Here is a 15,399-nt window from a genome sequence, read left to right on the forward strand (position 1 = left end):
ATTACTTTTTGGGCAACCCAATAGTTTAATTTTTCGATTCTCTCCCACTGTGAGACGTATGGTGGCTATAAAGAATTAACTTTTGGTGATGTGACAATAAATTCCAAGAGGTAGGAGTATAACTTGCATTACTCCTTAAATTAAGTTTATAAAAAAGAAAATCAAAAAGTTTCATGCCAAAGTAAGTATTTCATATATCAATTTTTACCATAGCCAACAATTTTATCCCATAAGCCAGCATATTCTAACAATTTTTCTTTTATTAGCACTCAATTATTTTTTAAATAGGCACAAGTGTGTAGTTTTGCTCGTTGCATTTTTAATAAGATTCTCTCCCACTCTATAGCCCATCATTCGGTGCACAAGCACAAGCGAAGGGACAAATATTTACCATATTCCACTTAAGAAATGAAAATGATCAATATTTATTGTAAATACGCATTCAATGGAATTTAAATAGATTCTCTTTTGTTTTAACTGAGCTCATTGTTTTTTCTTATGCCACACAAAGTGCCTTAATAACGCGTGATAGAAAATACAATCATCGTCTGGGGAAACTCAGTGAGAGGAGCCGAGCAGTGCACTGCGGTGGGTGTGATGAAAAAAGCAAAAAAAAAAAAATTGACTGAAAGCTGAACAAAAGCGAAAGCAAAATTGCAATCATCGTCTTGACGATGTGGCATTAGCAGCTCAACAAGCATTTTTAAGAAGCACTTAAGTATTTGGCAACAACTGCCAACTGACGGCATCTCGCCTTGCAACCGCAACTGCACTGAACCCAAACGAACCGAACTTAACTGAATGAATGAAGAGATACACTATCATCAAGCAAAACGTGGCGAGGATGCTACGATTTACAATGAATGCCAAGCAACCACGGCCATTCAAAAATATCTGGGTTCTGCTGAAAAAGGCTATGCCAGCAATCTTGGAGAGACACTGACGCATGGACAAAGACCCATCTTGTAAAGCGCCAATTGTCTATTAAATGCAAAAATATAAATGTACATTCACGTAGCGGCCTGCAAACCCGGAAAAAAATTAAATAAATTTGCCAGAAGAGAAAAACATTAGTCAGCTGAAAGAAAAAATCCATTAAATAGTACTCATACTACTGTTGATACGTTCTTAAATGGCATGAAAACGGCTGAGCATTGTTAATATTTAGGCAGATGCACAATCTGTTATTTTTGAATTATTTAAAATTATTTGCCACAGCTATTAAATACTTTCGATTATTGGCAGCATTAATTTCAACCATATAAAAGAGAGTTAAGTTCTGGCAGGAAGTAACTTATATGCCCTCCACCATGAATCGCATTTGTGGAAATTCTTTGCATGGTTTCTCTAGGCAGGCATAAACTAAACAGGGTATTAATGGGAAATTCCAACGGATTTATTACACAAAAATGAAAAAAAAAAAAAAAATGACTCAAACAGTTAGAGATTGGTCGTCTGCTGAAAACAGAGTATTTAATTTTTATACCCTCCACCATAGGATTTCGTCATTTTGTTTGTAATACCTCGAAATATGCGTCTGAGACTCCATAAAGTATATATATTTTTGATCGTAATGTCATTTTTAATTCGATCTAGCCATGTCCGTCCCTCTGTCCGTCCGTCCGTCCGTCTGTCGAAGGAATAAAGCAAGCCGCATGAAATTTTGCACAAATACTTTTTATTAGTGTAGGTCGGCTGGTATTTTAAATGGGCCAAATCGGTCTATGTTTTGATATAGCTGCCATATAAATCGATCTTGAGTCTTGACTTTTTGAGCCTCTAGAGGGCTCATCCAATTTGGCAGAAATTTTGTACAAGGGCTTCTCCCATGACCTTCAACATACGTGTCTAATATGGTCTGAATCGATCTATAGCTGGCTACAGCTCCCATATAAACCGATCTCCCGATTTTGCTCTTGAGCCCCTACAAGGGGCCGAATGAACTGAAATATTACACAATGGCTTGTACAATGTTCAGCACTCATTTATGGTCCGAATCGGACTATAACTTGATATAGCTCCAATAGCTCAACAGTTCTTATTCAATGTTCTTTGTTTGCCTAAAAAGAGTTATCGCGCATAGAACTCGACAAATGCTATCCATGGTGGAGGGAATATTAGATTCGGCCCGACCGAACTTAGCAAGCACTAACTTGTTATTTTTAATTTATTTGGATCAAATAACATTTACAAAAAATATGTTTGTCACATAAGCACTACAAGGACCGTGGAAGTCATAACAAAACACCTCATGCAAAATTTCAGCCAAATCAGATTAGAATTGCGCGCTTTATTGGTCAAGAAGTCAAGATCCAAGATCGGTTTATATGGCAGCTGTATCAAAAATCGGACGAGAATCGCTCCCTCTAGAGGCTCAAGAAGTCAAGAACCAAGATCGGTTTATATGGACGGACATGGCTAGATCGACTTAAAATGACATGACTATCAATAATATATATGCTTTATGGAGTCTTAAATGCATATTTCGATGTGTTACAAACAGAATGACGAAATTAGTATAATCCCATCCTATGGTGGGGGGTATAAAAATTCTGGAATCGCATAAAAAATAACTAAATAAAACATTAACTTTAGTGTCTCATATAAGGTTATGATTTGAGGAAAATTTGGATTGTCAAAAGTATGCAATTTTTTATAGCTCAAAAATTCAAACAAAATATTTTCTAAAAATTCTTGGGAAAAATTTTTCTAGAAGCCGTTAATTTCTTGTTGCATTTGATGGTAGTTATTTTAAAAAATGTATTTACAGTATACAGTTTATGTCAAAGTTATCAAAATCATTTTTTGGCAATGTGATCATAAACAAATTATTTTTTGTTGTAAAAATATTGTGGCTTAAAAATAAAAAGATTAAGTTTTAACATTATTTTTTTTTTTGAAAAATTTAAATTTGTTTGGATTTTTTTAATAATTTTTTTTTTATTAAAAAAACTGCTGTTTCAATATAATAAATGCTTCTCAATAATGACGATAGAAAATTTCAGCACAATCGCCCAAGGGATGGTCATGCATTAATGGTTCGAAAATGCCACAAAATTCATTGTTCATAGAGGCGTATACTTTCCAATGTGTGTCGGGCATAAAGTATACGCCACCTAATACACGTAACTGCCAAGTGATTCAAGTTCAACAAACATAACAAAACTAAATGCATTGATGGACACATCCATATACACTCGTACATACATACATACATAGAAATTTCAACAATAGCATCTACAGTTCTCCACATACTTCAAGTAGCATTTTCCGAAAATCTTAAACCAAAATTCTGACAAATTATGGCTTAAATTAATAATTTAAGACTAAAGCACTTAGCAACTGTTAGCAAATTTGAAAAATCTATTCACAGACTAATGTCACAATTTTACTCTTAGAACCAGAAATAATGAAACATAAGTTCGATTGGAGGACTCTGAAGTTCACATGCGCCTGCATGCGTTGATTGCGAATCATGTGAGAACAAAGTGCCATAAAGATAAATACAAATTTGCTATTTTGTCCTCAAGTGGCCTAAAGTTTTTAGCCATGAAAAAACACTTAAGGAGACAAAAGAAACAATTTATTGGCAAATACTACTTAAGAGACACTTATTTGCTATTGGCATTGTCAACAAAATGTTCAGACTGTGCCTTGTTGCTTTGACATGCGTTCGAACTTCTACAAGCATAACTTTTCTTCGAAATTTTGACCGAAACAGTGTAGATGATACGATGGAAAAATAAAACAAGTAAAAGCGTGCAAAGTTCGGCCGGGCCTAATTTTATATACCCTCCGCGATTGATTGTATTTGCCAAGTTCTTTGCTTGGTATCTCTTGTTAAGCAAACAAAGGATAATGAATAAAAATTGCTATGCTATTAGAGCTACATCAGGTTATGGACCGATTTGGGCCATACTTGGCTCGGATGTTGGAGCCCCTCGTAGATGTCAATTGCGACCAAATCGGATAAGAATTGAGCAATATAGGGGCTCATGAAGTAATATCGAGAGATATGTTTATATGGGAGCAATATCAGATTAATCGATCCATCCCGTATTTGGCACACATGTTCTAGGTCATAGGAGAAATGGTTGTACAAAATTTCAGCATAATGGGAAAATAATTGCAACGTCTAGAGGGCCAAGAGGTTAAGATACAAGATCGGTTAATATGGCAGCCATATCAAAACATGGACCGATATGGATACACTGATAGGATAATTTGCATAATTTCAAATGCCTACCTTTACTGTTTCGAAAGTTAGCGTGCTTTCCACTGACAGACAGACGGATGGACATGGCTAGACGATTTAAAATGTCATGGCGATCAAGAATATATATGCTTTATGGAAGAATATATGTGCTATATTTAGACCAATATTTTGATGTTTAACAAACGTAATGGCGAAGTTAGTATACCCCTATCTTATGGTGGATGGAATAATTATAGATTGGATGGATTGAATTAAATTAAAAGTTAGCCAATAGACATTTTTTAAACCCTACACCACCATTGTGGTACAGGGTATTATAAGTTTGTGCATTTGTTTGCAACGTTAAGAAGGAGAAGAGCTGGACCCATTGATAAGTATACCGATCGACTCAGAATCACTTTCTGATTCGATTAAGCCATGTCCGTCTGTCCGTCTGTGAGTCCATATATTTTTGTAATCAAAGTGCCGGTCGTATTTGTTATCCAATCATCGTGAAATTTTGCACCTATCATTTTTGTGATCCAAGGACGACCGCTATTGATTTTGGTAAAAATCGGTTCAGATTTAGATATAGCTCCCATATATATGTATCGCCCGATTTGCACTTGAATAGATATAGTAGTAGCTACAATTTTCAACCGATCTGCAGAAAATTTGGCACGGACTGTTTTGTTGCTGATTTTAACATATCCGCAAAATTTCATCAAGCGATTTTTCAAGCGAACTGCACAGAATTTGGCATGGATTGTTTTGTTACTGATCTTAACATATCTGTTAAATCGGTTCAGTTTTAGATTAGCTCCCATATATATATATCGCCCGATTTACACTTATAAGGCTATTATAAACATAATTTGATGAAAAAGCAAGTAAAGAAGGGCAAAAGTTGGGCGGTGCCGACTGTATAATACCCTAGACCTACAACATTATGGCAAATTACCCAAAATCTGACGAACGTATATATGAGAGCTATATCTAATTCTGAACCGGTTCCGAGCAAAGTTCTCAGATAATGTATTTGTCGTCGAGGAAAGCGTTGTGCACAATTTTGGCGAGATTGGTCAATAAATGCGCTTGCAGTGGCTCTTGAAGAGAAAATCGGGCAATATACATATATGACAGCTATATCTAAATCTGGGTCGATTTCTATGAAATTCACCAGTAATATTGAGAGTCATAAGAAAATCTTTCCTGCAAATTTTCGACAGAATTGGATATCAAATGATCACATTTTCGCAATATTTCTCAAAATCGGACGAATATATAAAGGGTGATTTTTTTGAGGTTAGGATTTTCATGCATTAGTATTTGACAGATCACGTGGGATTTCAGACATGGTGTCAAAGAGAAAGATGCTCAGTATGCTTTGACATTTCATCATGAATAGACTTACTAACGAGCAACGCTTGCAAATCATTGAATTTTATTACCAAAATCAGTGTTCGGTTCGAAATGTGTTCATTCACCGTAACGTTGCGTCCAACAGCATCTTTGAAAAAATACGGTCCAATGATTCCACCAGCGTACAAACCACACCAAACAGTGCATTTTTCGGGATGCATGGGCAGTTCTTGAACGGCTTCTGGTTGCTCTTCACTCCAAATGCGGCAATTTTGCTTATTTACGTAGCCATTCAACCAGAAATGAGCCTCATCGCTGAACAAAATTTGTCAAAATTTGAACACATTTCGAACCGAACACTGATTTTGGTAATAAAATTCAATGATTTGCAAGCGTTGCTCGTTAGTAAGTCTATTCATGATGAAATGTCAAAGCATACTGAGCATCTTTCTCTTTGACACCATGTCTGAAATCCCACGTGATCTGTCAAATACTAATGCATGAAAATCCTAACCTCAAAAAAATCACCCTTTATATGAGAGCTATATCTAAATCAGAACCGATTTCGAGCAAACTCCTCAGATACTGTGGCAATCATTGAGGAAAGCGTTGTGCAATATTTTGGTAAGATTGATCAATTAATGCGCTTGCTGTGACTCTAGAAGTTAAAATCGGGCGATATATATATATATATTAGAGCTATATCTAAATCTGAACCGATTTCCACGAAATTCACCGGTAATATTAAAAGTCAAGAGAAAATCCCTCCTGCCGAATTTCGAGAAAATCGGTTAACAAAAACCATTTCATTGCAATGTTACTGGAAATCGAACGAACATATATATGGGAGCTATATCTAAATCTGATCCGATTTTGACCAAACTCTATCTGTATTGTGGTAGTCGTCGAGGAAAGCGTTGTGCAAAATTTTGGCAAGACAGGTCAATAAATGTGCTTGCAGTGGCTCTAGGAGTAAAAATCGGGCGATATATATATATGAGAGCTACATCTTAATCTGAACCAATGTTCATGAAATTCACCAGTAAAGTCGACAATCGCAAAAAACCTTTCTGCCAAATTTTGAGAGAATCGGTTAACAAATGACCATTTAATTGCATTATTACTGAAAATCGGGTGAACATATATATGGGAGCTATATCCAGATCTCAACCGATTTCTCAACAATTTCAACAGGCTTATCTCTAGGCACAAAAAATGCCTGTACCAAATTTGAAGATGATCGGATGAAAACTGCGACCTGTACTGTACACAAATTAACATGGACGGACGGACAGACGGACGGACAGACAGACAGACAGACGGACATAGCTAAATCGAATCAGAAAGTGATTCTGAGTCGATCGGTATACTGATCAATGGGTCTATCTCTCATCCTTTTGGGTGTTATAAACAAGTTCCCTAAGTTATAATACCCTGAACTACAGTAGTGGTGTAGGGCATAAAAATCAGTTTAAATTTGGATGTAACACCCATATATATTTATCGCCAAATTTGCACTTATATGGCCGTAATAACAACAATTTTCAAATGATCTGTTTAAAGGTCGGTTCAGATTTAGGTATAGCTCTCATATACATATATATTCATATATTGCCCGAATTTATGATTGTAGGGTAAGTGTAGGGAATTATATATAATCGGCTCCGCCCGACTTTTACCTTTCCTTACTGGTTTAAGTATCGTTTCATGTTTTACAAAATAATTGACTGGAGCAGTTATCTATGCAGATATTTAAACCATTCAGCATAAAGCTGAGATATACATGCATTATCGTTCCGTTTGTAATGTCTCGAAGTGTTGATCTATGACTTCATAAAGTCTACATATTCTCAATTGCTAAGACGGTTTCAGTCGATCTAGCGATATCCGTTGCTCTACCACAAGCCCACAATTTTCTGTAGAAAAAGGCTCTCTGCTACAATATTTTTGGTGTACGTCGAAGTCGATTGTATATGGGCCTATCAGGTTAAGAGTGTGCTCTAATATACCATAGGGCCCTACTATTGAAAATTGGGCGATGGATATATATGGGAACTAATTCCAAATCAAACAGATTTTATTGAAATTGAGCGGAGACCTGTTGACAAGCAGCGCCAAATGTCATGAAGGTTGGTTGAAAATTGTGCCACAATAATCGGGCGATGCAACAATGGCTGAATCAATTTTCTTGGAGTTTTCAATATTTGTTATGCTCGTGCAGTTAAATCGGGAGATCAGTCTATGAGAAAGCTGTGTCTATTTATAGCCTATTATAACCCATAATGAACCATAAACGATCAAATATTATCCGAAATTTTTATTGGTTTTACTTACTCTTATTCGCTTTTAAAATTAATGAGAAACTACCTGCAAGTACAAGAAAAAATATAATTTTCAAATTAAACATAATTTTATAAAATAAAATTATTTAAAATTATTTGTTATCTGGCTAATTAATTTTCAAAAATCATAATGGTGACACAGGGTGTGCCACAGAAGGGCTTTTTATCGCCACTCCTATATGTGACCTCCTTAACTAAGCTATAACGGATACTGAATGTAGAGGGAATTGAAACCGTATGCTAAGTAGACAATGGATCAGACCCAGGGGTCTGAATCTTAACACAGGGAAGGTAAAACTATGCCTTTTCACAAGGAAGTGGGCCAACAGGTTCAGAGAACATGTTGTCTTTGCAGACTACGCCCACTAAGGCACTGGATACTATTCTAAATATCCGACAAATTATGTGTAAGGACACTGCGGCTTTGAGAAGTGGCCAAGGCGAAGAGAGAATGTATAGGGGATAGGAGTAGGTCACACGATCCCGTTTTAATCGAGGCAACGATGGAAAAACCTGGATGGAATGGAAGAGACTTCGGATTCGACACCTGCACAGTATTGGATTAACGGAACTCTGGTATTACCATCTGGAAGTTCATGCTACACGGATGGTCTGCATTGAGAACCAGAGACTGAGGTCTTTTCCCGACAGTCTGACCATAATGCGATCCCACAGGTGGAAATCGGGGCGGTCAAAAAATGCGTGAGGTGGTGTCATGTCAACTCGAGGACGTCGAGTGAGAACATCTTTACGGACAGTCAACTCTGGAACAGCCAAATCGTTAGGATGACAAAAATCCTCTGGGAAGATCAGAATCGTGAGAGATTAGTGCTGAAAGCAGTAAGAACGAGTGTTTCCGGTATCATTAAGGGACATTTAGGACTAAGAGCTCACTTGTCCAGAAAATGTGCGGCAACTGATATCATGTGTAGGGGCATGTGAGATGATGAGACGTTCGAGCATTTCCAATGTCATTGCAAAGATTTCGCGACTGACAAACTTAAGTGCGGTAAAAAAAAACACATTTTAAGAAACCATAGCAGCAAGATCGAAATATGGTCCTATCTGGACTAAACTTGCCGAGGACATCTATGGGTCTAACGCAATTCACTGTCCTGGACCACAAAACGGGAGATTGGCCTATATGGTAGCTATATCTAAACTCAGTCCCATCTCCACCATATTCAAGATGTGTAGATGGGACTGTGTACAACTCATTGTACCAAATTTCAACGAAATCGGAATAAAGATCCATCTAGACCATACAGGACACGGATGTTGAACAGCCTAATCAGCTCTCTGTATCAAATTTCAGTGAAATCGGATATTAAATGCGCCTTTTATCGGCCCAAGAGCTAAAGTCTGGAGATCGATATATATGGAAGATGTATCCAAATATAGCCTTATCATGAGCATACTCAGTGCGAGGAGCCTTACAAATTTCACTGTGCCAAATTTCAGCAAAATCAGTTAATAAATGCGCCTTTTATGGGCCTCAGAGCTTAGATTGGACGATCGGTATATATTACAGCTAAATGCAAATATAGTCTGACATTGACCATATTTGGTATACGTTAAGGAGCTTAATACAACTCTTTGTGACAAATTTCAGAGAAATCGGATAATAAATGCACGTTTTTTTCACGTAACAAACACGCAGGGGATGTCCCTTATATATGCAGTGCATTGCTTTGGCAATTAGGAAAATTCAGGGTTGGAGTGGGGAAAAGAATGAGTAATGTTTATTGATATTAGTCTTAAATTTGTGAACGTCAATGTCGGTGGAGTAGACATTAGCCGGAAGTCGATTCCACATACGAATGGTTCGAGCGAAAAATGATTTTTCTCGGTAAAGCATCGTTCGGTCGACTGGCCGATCAATTACAAACAGGTGTGAGTTCCTGGCAAGGCTTGTATTCCTGGTGAACGTCCTAACGTCAGTGATAAGAAGACGAATATCCCTATGAAAATAACGATAGAACAATACTCTACAGCTCCTGCAAAATCATCCCTGGAGAGTTATATTCCATCCTCAGCCTAATGTAGGTAGTATAGATATTAAGAAGATCAGAAGAGGTGAAATATTTCTTGCAGCGCTTGAGAAAGCCTAAACACTTGAATGCATATTTCGCCACTTCGAATACATGTTTTGACCAATGAACAACACATTGTTTCTTCATGCCCAGGACATCAAGACTGTTCAATAGCTCTATATACCGTCGATAGATACTGACGTCAGTGAATCGCTTGTGAGACAAGAAACAGCACTGCGTCTTCTGCGCGTTAAAGTCTACACTGTTCATTCTACACCACTCGGAAATGGCCAACAAATCCTGGGAGAGCGTCTCATCCATAATGCGCCTCCTGTCCACAATTTCTTGAGGACTAGGCCTATGGTCGAATGAATATGAATGAAACAGACTACCGTCATCGACAAATGAGTAGACTGGAATCGAAGTCTGACCCAATAGATCGTCAATGAAAATAAGAACAAGTAAAAGCGTGCTAAGTTCGGCCGGGCCGAATCTTATATACCCTCCACCATGGATCGCATTTGTCGAGTTCTTTTCCCGGTATCGCTTCTTAGGCAAAAAAAGGATATAAGAAAATATTTGCTCTGCGATTAGAGCGATATTAAGATATGGTCCGGTTTGGACCACAATTAAATTATATTTATGTTGGAGACCTGTGTAAAATGTCAGCCAATTCGAATAAGAATTGCGTTCTTTGTGGGCTCAAGAAGTAAAATAGAGAGATCGATTTATATGGGAGCTGTATCGGGCTATAGACCGATTCAGACCATAATAAACACGTATGTTAATGATCATGAGAGAATCCGTCGTATGTCGTTTCAGGCAAATCGGATAATAATTGCGACCTCTAGAGGCTCAAGAAGTCAAGATCCCAGATCGGTTTATATGGCACCTATATCAGGTTATGGACCGATTTGAACCATACTTGGCACAGTTGTTGGATATAATAACGAAACACGTCGTGCCAAAATTCATTCAAATTGGATAAGAATTGCGCCCTCTAGAGGCTCAAGAAGTCAAGACCCAAGATCGGTTTATATGACAGCAATATAAGGTTATGGACCGATTTGAACCATACTTGGCACAGTTGTTGGATATCATAACAAAACACGTCGTGTAAATTTCATTCCAATCGGATAAGAATTGCGCACTCTAGAGGCTCAAGAAGTCAAGACCCAAGATCGGTTTATATGGCAACTATATCAGGTGATGGACCGATTTGTACCATATTTGGCACAGTTGTTGGATATAATAACAAAACACGTCGTGCAAAATTTCATCCCAATCGGATAATAATTGCGCACTCTAGAGGCTCAAGAAGTCAAGACACAAGATCGGTTTATATGGCAGCTATATCAAAACATGGACCGATATGGCCCATTTACAATACCAACCGACCTACACTAATAAGAAGTATTTGTGCAAAATAAGAAGTATTTGTGCAAAATTTCAAGCGGCTAGCTTTACTCCTTCGGAAGTTAGCGTGCTTTCGACAGACAGACGGACGGACGGACGGACAGACGGACGGACATGGCTAGATCGACATAAAATTTCACGACGATCAAGAATATATATACTTTATGGGGTCTAAGGCGAATATTTCGAGTAGTTACAATCAGAATGACGAAATTAGTATACCCCCCATCTTATAGTGGAGGGTATAAAAAGGGAAGGGGAAAGAACAGAGCCTTGTGGCACTCCTGCGGTCAATGTATACTCATCTGATGAGAACCCATCTACAACAACTCGTACAGTGCGATCTCTGAGAAAACTGGATATAAATCTAACGAAGTTATTACCGACTCCAAAAGCGACTAGCTTTGATAAAAGTGCACCGTGCCAGACCCTTTTAAATGCCTTGAAGATATCCACAGCCATGACCTTACTCTCATCAAACTGGTGGATAGAACGTCTCCATCGTTCCGACAGAAGTGCCATGAGGTCTCCCGTGGAGTGATTTCTGCAGAACCCATACTGGCCGGTCTAGGTCACATTGAACAGAGATGTTTCAGTGAAATCGGTTGACAAATGCATCTTTTAAAGTCCCAATAACTTAAAACGGAATATTCGACTATTTGGCGGCAGAGTATAGTTCGATAAATCACATTTGCCAAGTTCTTAAAACTTACCAACATCGAATGACAACTAAGACCTAAGTTCTGAGATCCTAGAGGCCACAATTGTCATCCCACTGAGCTGAAATTTTGCACAGATTATTTTGTTATGGCTTCCAAAAATCGTCCCAAGTACGGCCAAAGTCGGTGTATAACCTGATATAGCTCCCATATAAATCGATCTCCCGATTTGACATCTTGAGCCCCTGGAAGCCATAATTTTCAATTTTCAAATTTCATTGAAGTTTTGCCTTTAAAAAAAATTATTAAAATTTTGTGTCCTTAAAACTATTTACATCGTGCCCCACACTCTTGGAGTCCCAAATTGTCATGGTGAGCAAATATGTCCTATTAAGTGGTTGTTATATGGGTGATACGATCCCTAGACAGATAATCCCGAATGCTGAATCAGATTCGTACACTAGTCCCAAATATCATTTAACGCCGGATTTACGTAGTCGGCAAACATGTCAGGTTTAGGGGGGTGTTTGGGGGTTGGGGAAGCCGGTGACTTGGCCCTGAAAATGTACATCAGATTCAAATTTTAATCTAAAATACCTTTTGTTTGAGCCCCATATTGCGATGATCAGTAAATTTTTCCTCTTTGGGGATTTTTTTGGGTGGGGGGTGCCCCCAAACAGTTGGTTCTTTATTTGGATATCAAACTCGTTTTCTACTACAAATACCTTTTATTTGAGTCCCATATTGCCATGGTCAGTAAATAAGTCCTGTGTGGGGGGTGTTTTGGGGAAGATGAGGACCCCCAGAAACTTGCTATCGAAAAAGGCTACCTTTCATTTCAGATTCATATTGTCGTGATTGGTCTATAAATATATTTGGTTGGTTTTGGAGAGGGGCGGTCCCCCTAGGTAGCCCATACAAAACTTCGATACCAAATTTTTGGTTTTATATTACTATAAGAAAGCACACAAAATTTCGTTTAAATCGCACCACCCATCTCCGAAATCCGACGTTTCTAAAGATAAGGGTAAGATATTGAGCCGATATTTTTCACAGATTTTTTTCTTTTGTCATTAGCAGGTTAAGTTAGAAGATGGGCTGTATAGGACTATATCTTGATATATCCGCCATATAGACCGATCGGCCGATATAGGGTTTAAGGGCCATAAAAACCATATTTAATATCCGATTTTGCTGAAATTTGGGACAGTGAGTTATGTTAGGCCCTTCGATATCTTTCTTCAATTTGGCCCAGATCGGCCCAGATTTGTATATAGCTCCCATATAGACCCATCCGCCGATTTAGGGTCTTAGGCCCATAAAAGTCACATATATTATCAGATTTTGCTGAAATTTGGGGCAGTGGGTTGTGTTAGGCCCTTCGATTTCTGTTTTCAATTTGGCCCAGATCGAATCAGATTTGGATAACCGATCCCTCGATTTAAGAATTTGGGTCCATGAAAGTCGAATTTATTGTCCGATGTCGCCGAAATTTGGGACAGTGAGTTATGTAAGGCCCTTCGACATCTTTCTGCAATCTGGAGATCGGTATAGATTTGGATATACCTGCCATATAGATCTATCTCTCAGTTTAAGGTTTCGGGGCCATAAAGAGCTCATTTATTGTCCGATGTCGCCGCAATTTGGGACAATAAGTTGTGTTAGGCCCTTCGACATCATTCTTCAATTTCACTCAGATCGGTTCAGATTTGGATATAGCTGCCATGTCGACCTATCTCTCGGTTTTAAGTTTTGGGGCCATAAAAGGCGCATTTATTGTCCGATGTTGCCGAAATTTGGGACAGAGAGTCAAGTTAAGCCCCTCCACATATTTCTGCAATTTGGTTTAGATCGATCAAGATTTGCATATAGCTGACATAGATATAGCTACTAAAAAGACCAATGTGTTGTTATACACAATTGAACAATGACTTGTACTTATAAGTATTTGGTCCAAATCGGGACATATTTCAATATAACTGCTATGGGACATAAGGTATGCATTTTTCACCGGATATTGAGGAAAGGTGGTTTACATATATACCCGAGGTGGTGGGTATCCAAAGTTCGGCCCTGCCGAACTTAACGCCTTTTTACTTGTTTCATAGAAGGATCAACACTTTTGCCATTTTGGCGACACTTTTGTTATATGCAAAAAATCAAAGTCTTATCGAAAGGTTAACCCTTTGAGGACGAAGAATAAGTCCTCATAGGGTTAAGAGTTGTAAAATATATACAGCCATAAAAAATAACACCTGACGAGAACTATGGCGATGTATCTATGCCTTCAACAAGAGATATCGTGCCCGTATGACCTATTGTAGTGACTTCAAAGTAACATAACATCCTGGGATGTACATGGGTGGGTATATATGAATAAATGGTATGGCAATGGTACTCAATTTGTTTGTTGTCTTACTAAAAAAAGTTCACAGGCAAATTATTACCTGTCTTTCTTTACCCGCTGTATCTGCCCAACATCCAGTTGATTTATATATATTTTCCTGTAGTATTTGTGTGTTCATTTTACCGCTTTTAATGTTTTCTTCTCTGAGAGACTCTATAAACTTGTACCACTGTGTTTGTGAGTGGGTGTGCGTTTAATCTTAAAAGCACATCTGAAATTTAATTAAAAACTTGTGTTGCATGAAATTACATTGCATTCTGCAATCAAAGCAATAAACCATAGTCTTGTAATAAACAGGTGAACGGAGATGCGTGCGTTTATGCCTTCAAAGTTAAAGCAATGTTCGTCTTTATCATTACACGGGAAGTATGAGTTGTTTGTTGTAACTACAGCAAACATGAACGAACTATTGTTAAGGTATGTAAGCTCTATAAATTTTAAATACAAACGTATGTTGCAAATGTTTAACATAAATGTTGCATTTAGTTCGCGAGAATAAAGTACTTTCTATTGGGTTAAACTTTCGTTGATGTTAGACGGATTTGGTCAACACTGACTAAGGAAAAAGAAAGGCGGGAAGTACTTACTATAATACCGCACACTTCTCAATCGTAGTTAGGTTAGGTTAGGTTAAAGTGGCAGCCATCAGACTCTTTGTGATATTACAGGAAAAGGAGAAGGAAAATGCTTTCTAGTTCCCACTGTTGAACCAGATCGTTTTAAAAAGCCCAACAAATTGCGAATGTTCACTTCCGCTAAATCAAACAAGTTCTCAAATTAGAAAATAGAGAGGAACTGCATCTGTTTGTTAGTGGGAGACACCCACACAGCAGATGTTCTACAGTCTTTTCTTCCTCGACGTCCTCACAGCTTCGGCAAGAGTCTTTACTGTCAACCTTCGATGTGTCTGCATGTTTTCTGTTCGGACAGTGAGAAGTCATGAGGGAAACAATAACTGAGACGTCTGTTCTAGCCAGTGAGAGAT

General features: G+C 38.0%; 1 protein-coding gene across 30 annotated transcripts in view; it reads right to left on the reverse strand.

The window, feature by feature from the left end:
- The window catches only part of LOC106081129 (glutamate-gated chloride channel), a 274,102-nt gene that overhangs the window by 195,298 nt on the left and 63,405 nt on the right, over nt 1-15,399 (reverse strand). Inside the window, exon 3 of one of the 30 annotated variants that reach the window (XM_013242892.2) lies at nt 7,892-7,924. The exons of the other annotated variants lie outside the window; for them this stretch is intronic. The gene's annotated coding sequence lies outside the window, so the exon portion shown is untranslated. The remainder of the gene's footprint in view (nt 1-7,891; nt 7,925-15,399) is intronic. 30 annotated transcript variants of the gene reach the window in all.

Source organism: Stomoxys calcitrans, chromosome 2 (genome assembly GCF_963082655.1).
Source record: "Stomoxys calcitrans chromosome 2, idStoCalc2.1, whole genome shotgun sequence".
In the NCBI taxonomy this organism is placed as follows: domain Eukaryota; kingdom Metazoa; phylum Arthropoda; class Insecta; order Diptera; family Muscidae; genus Stomoxys; species Stomoxys calcitrans.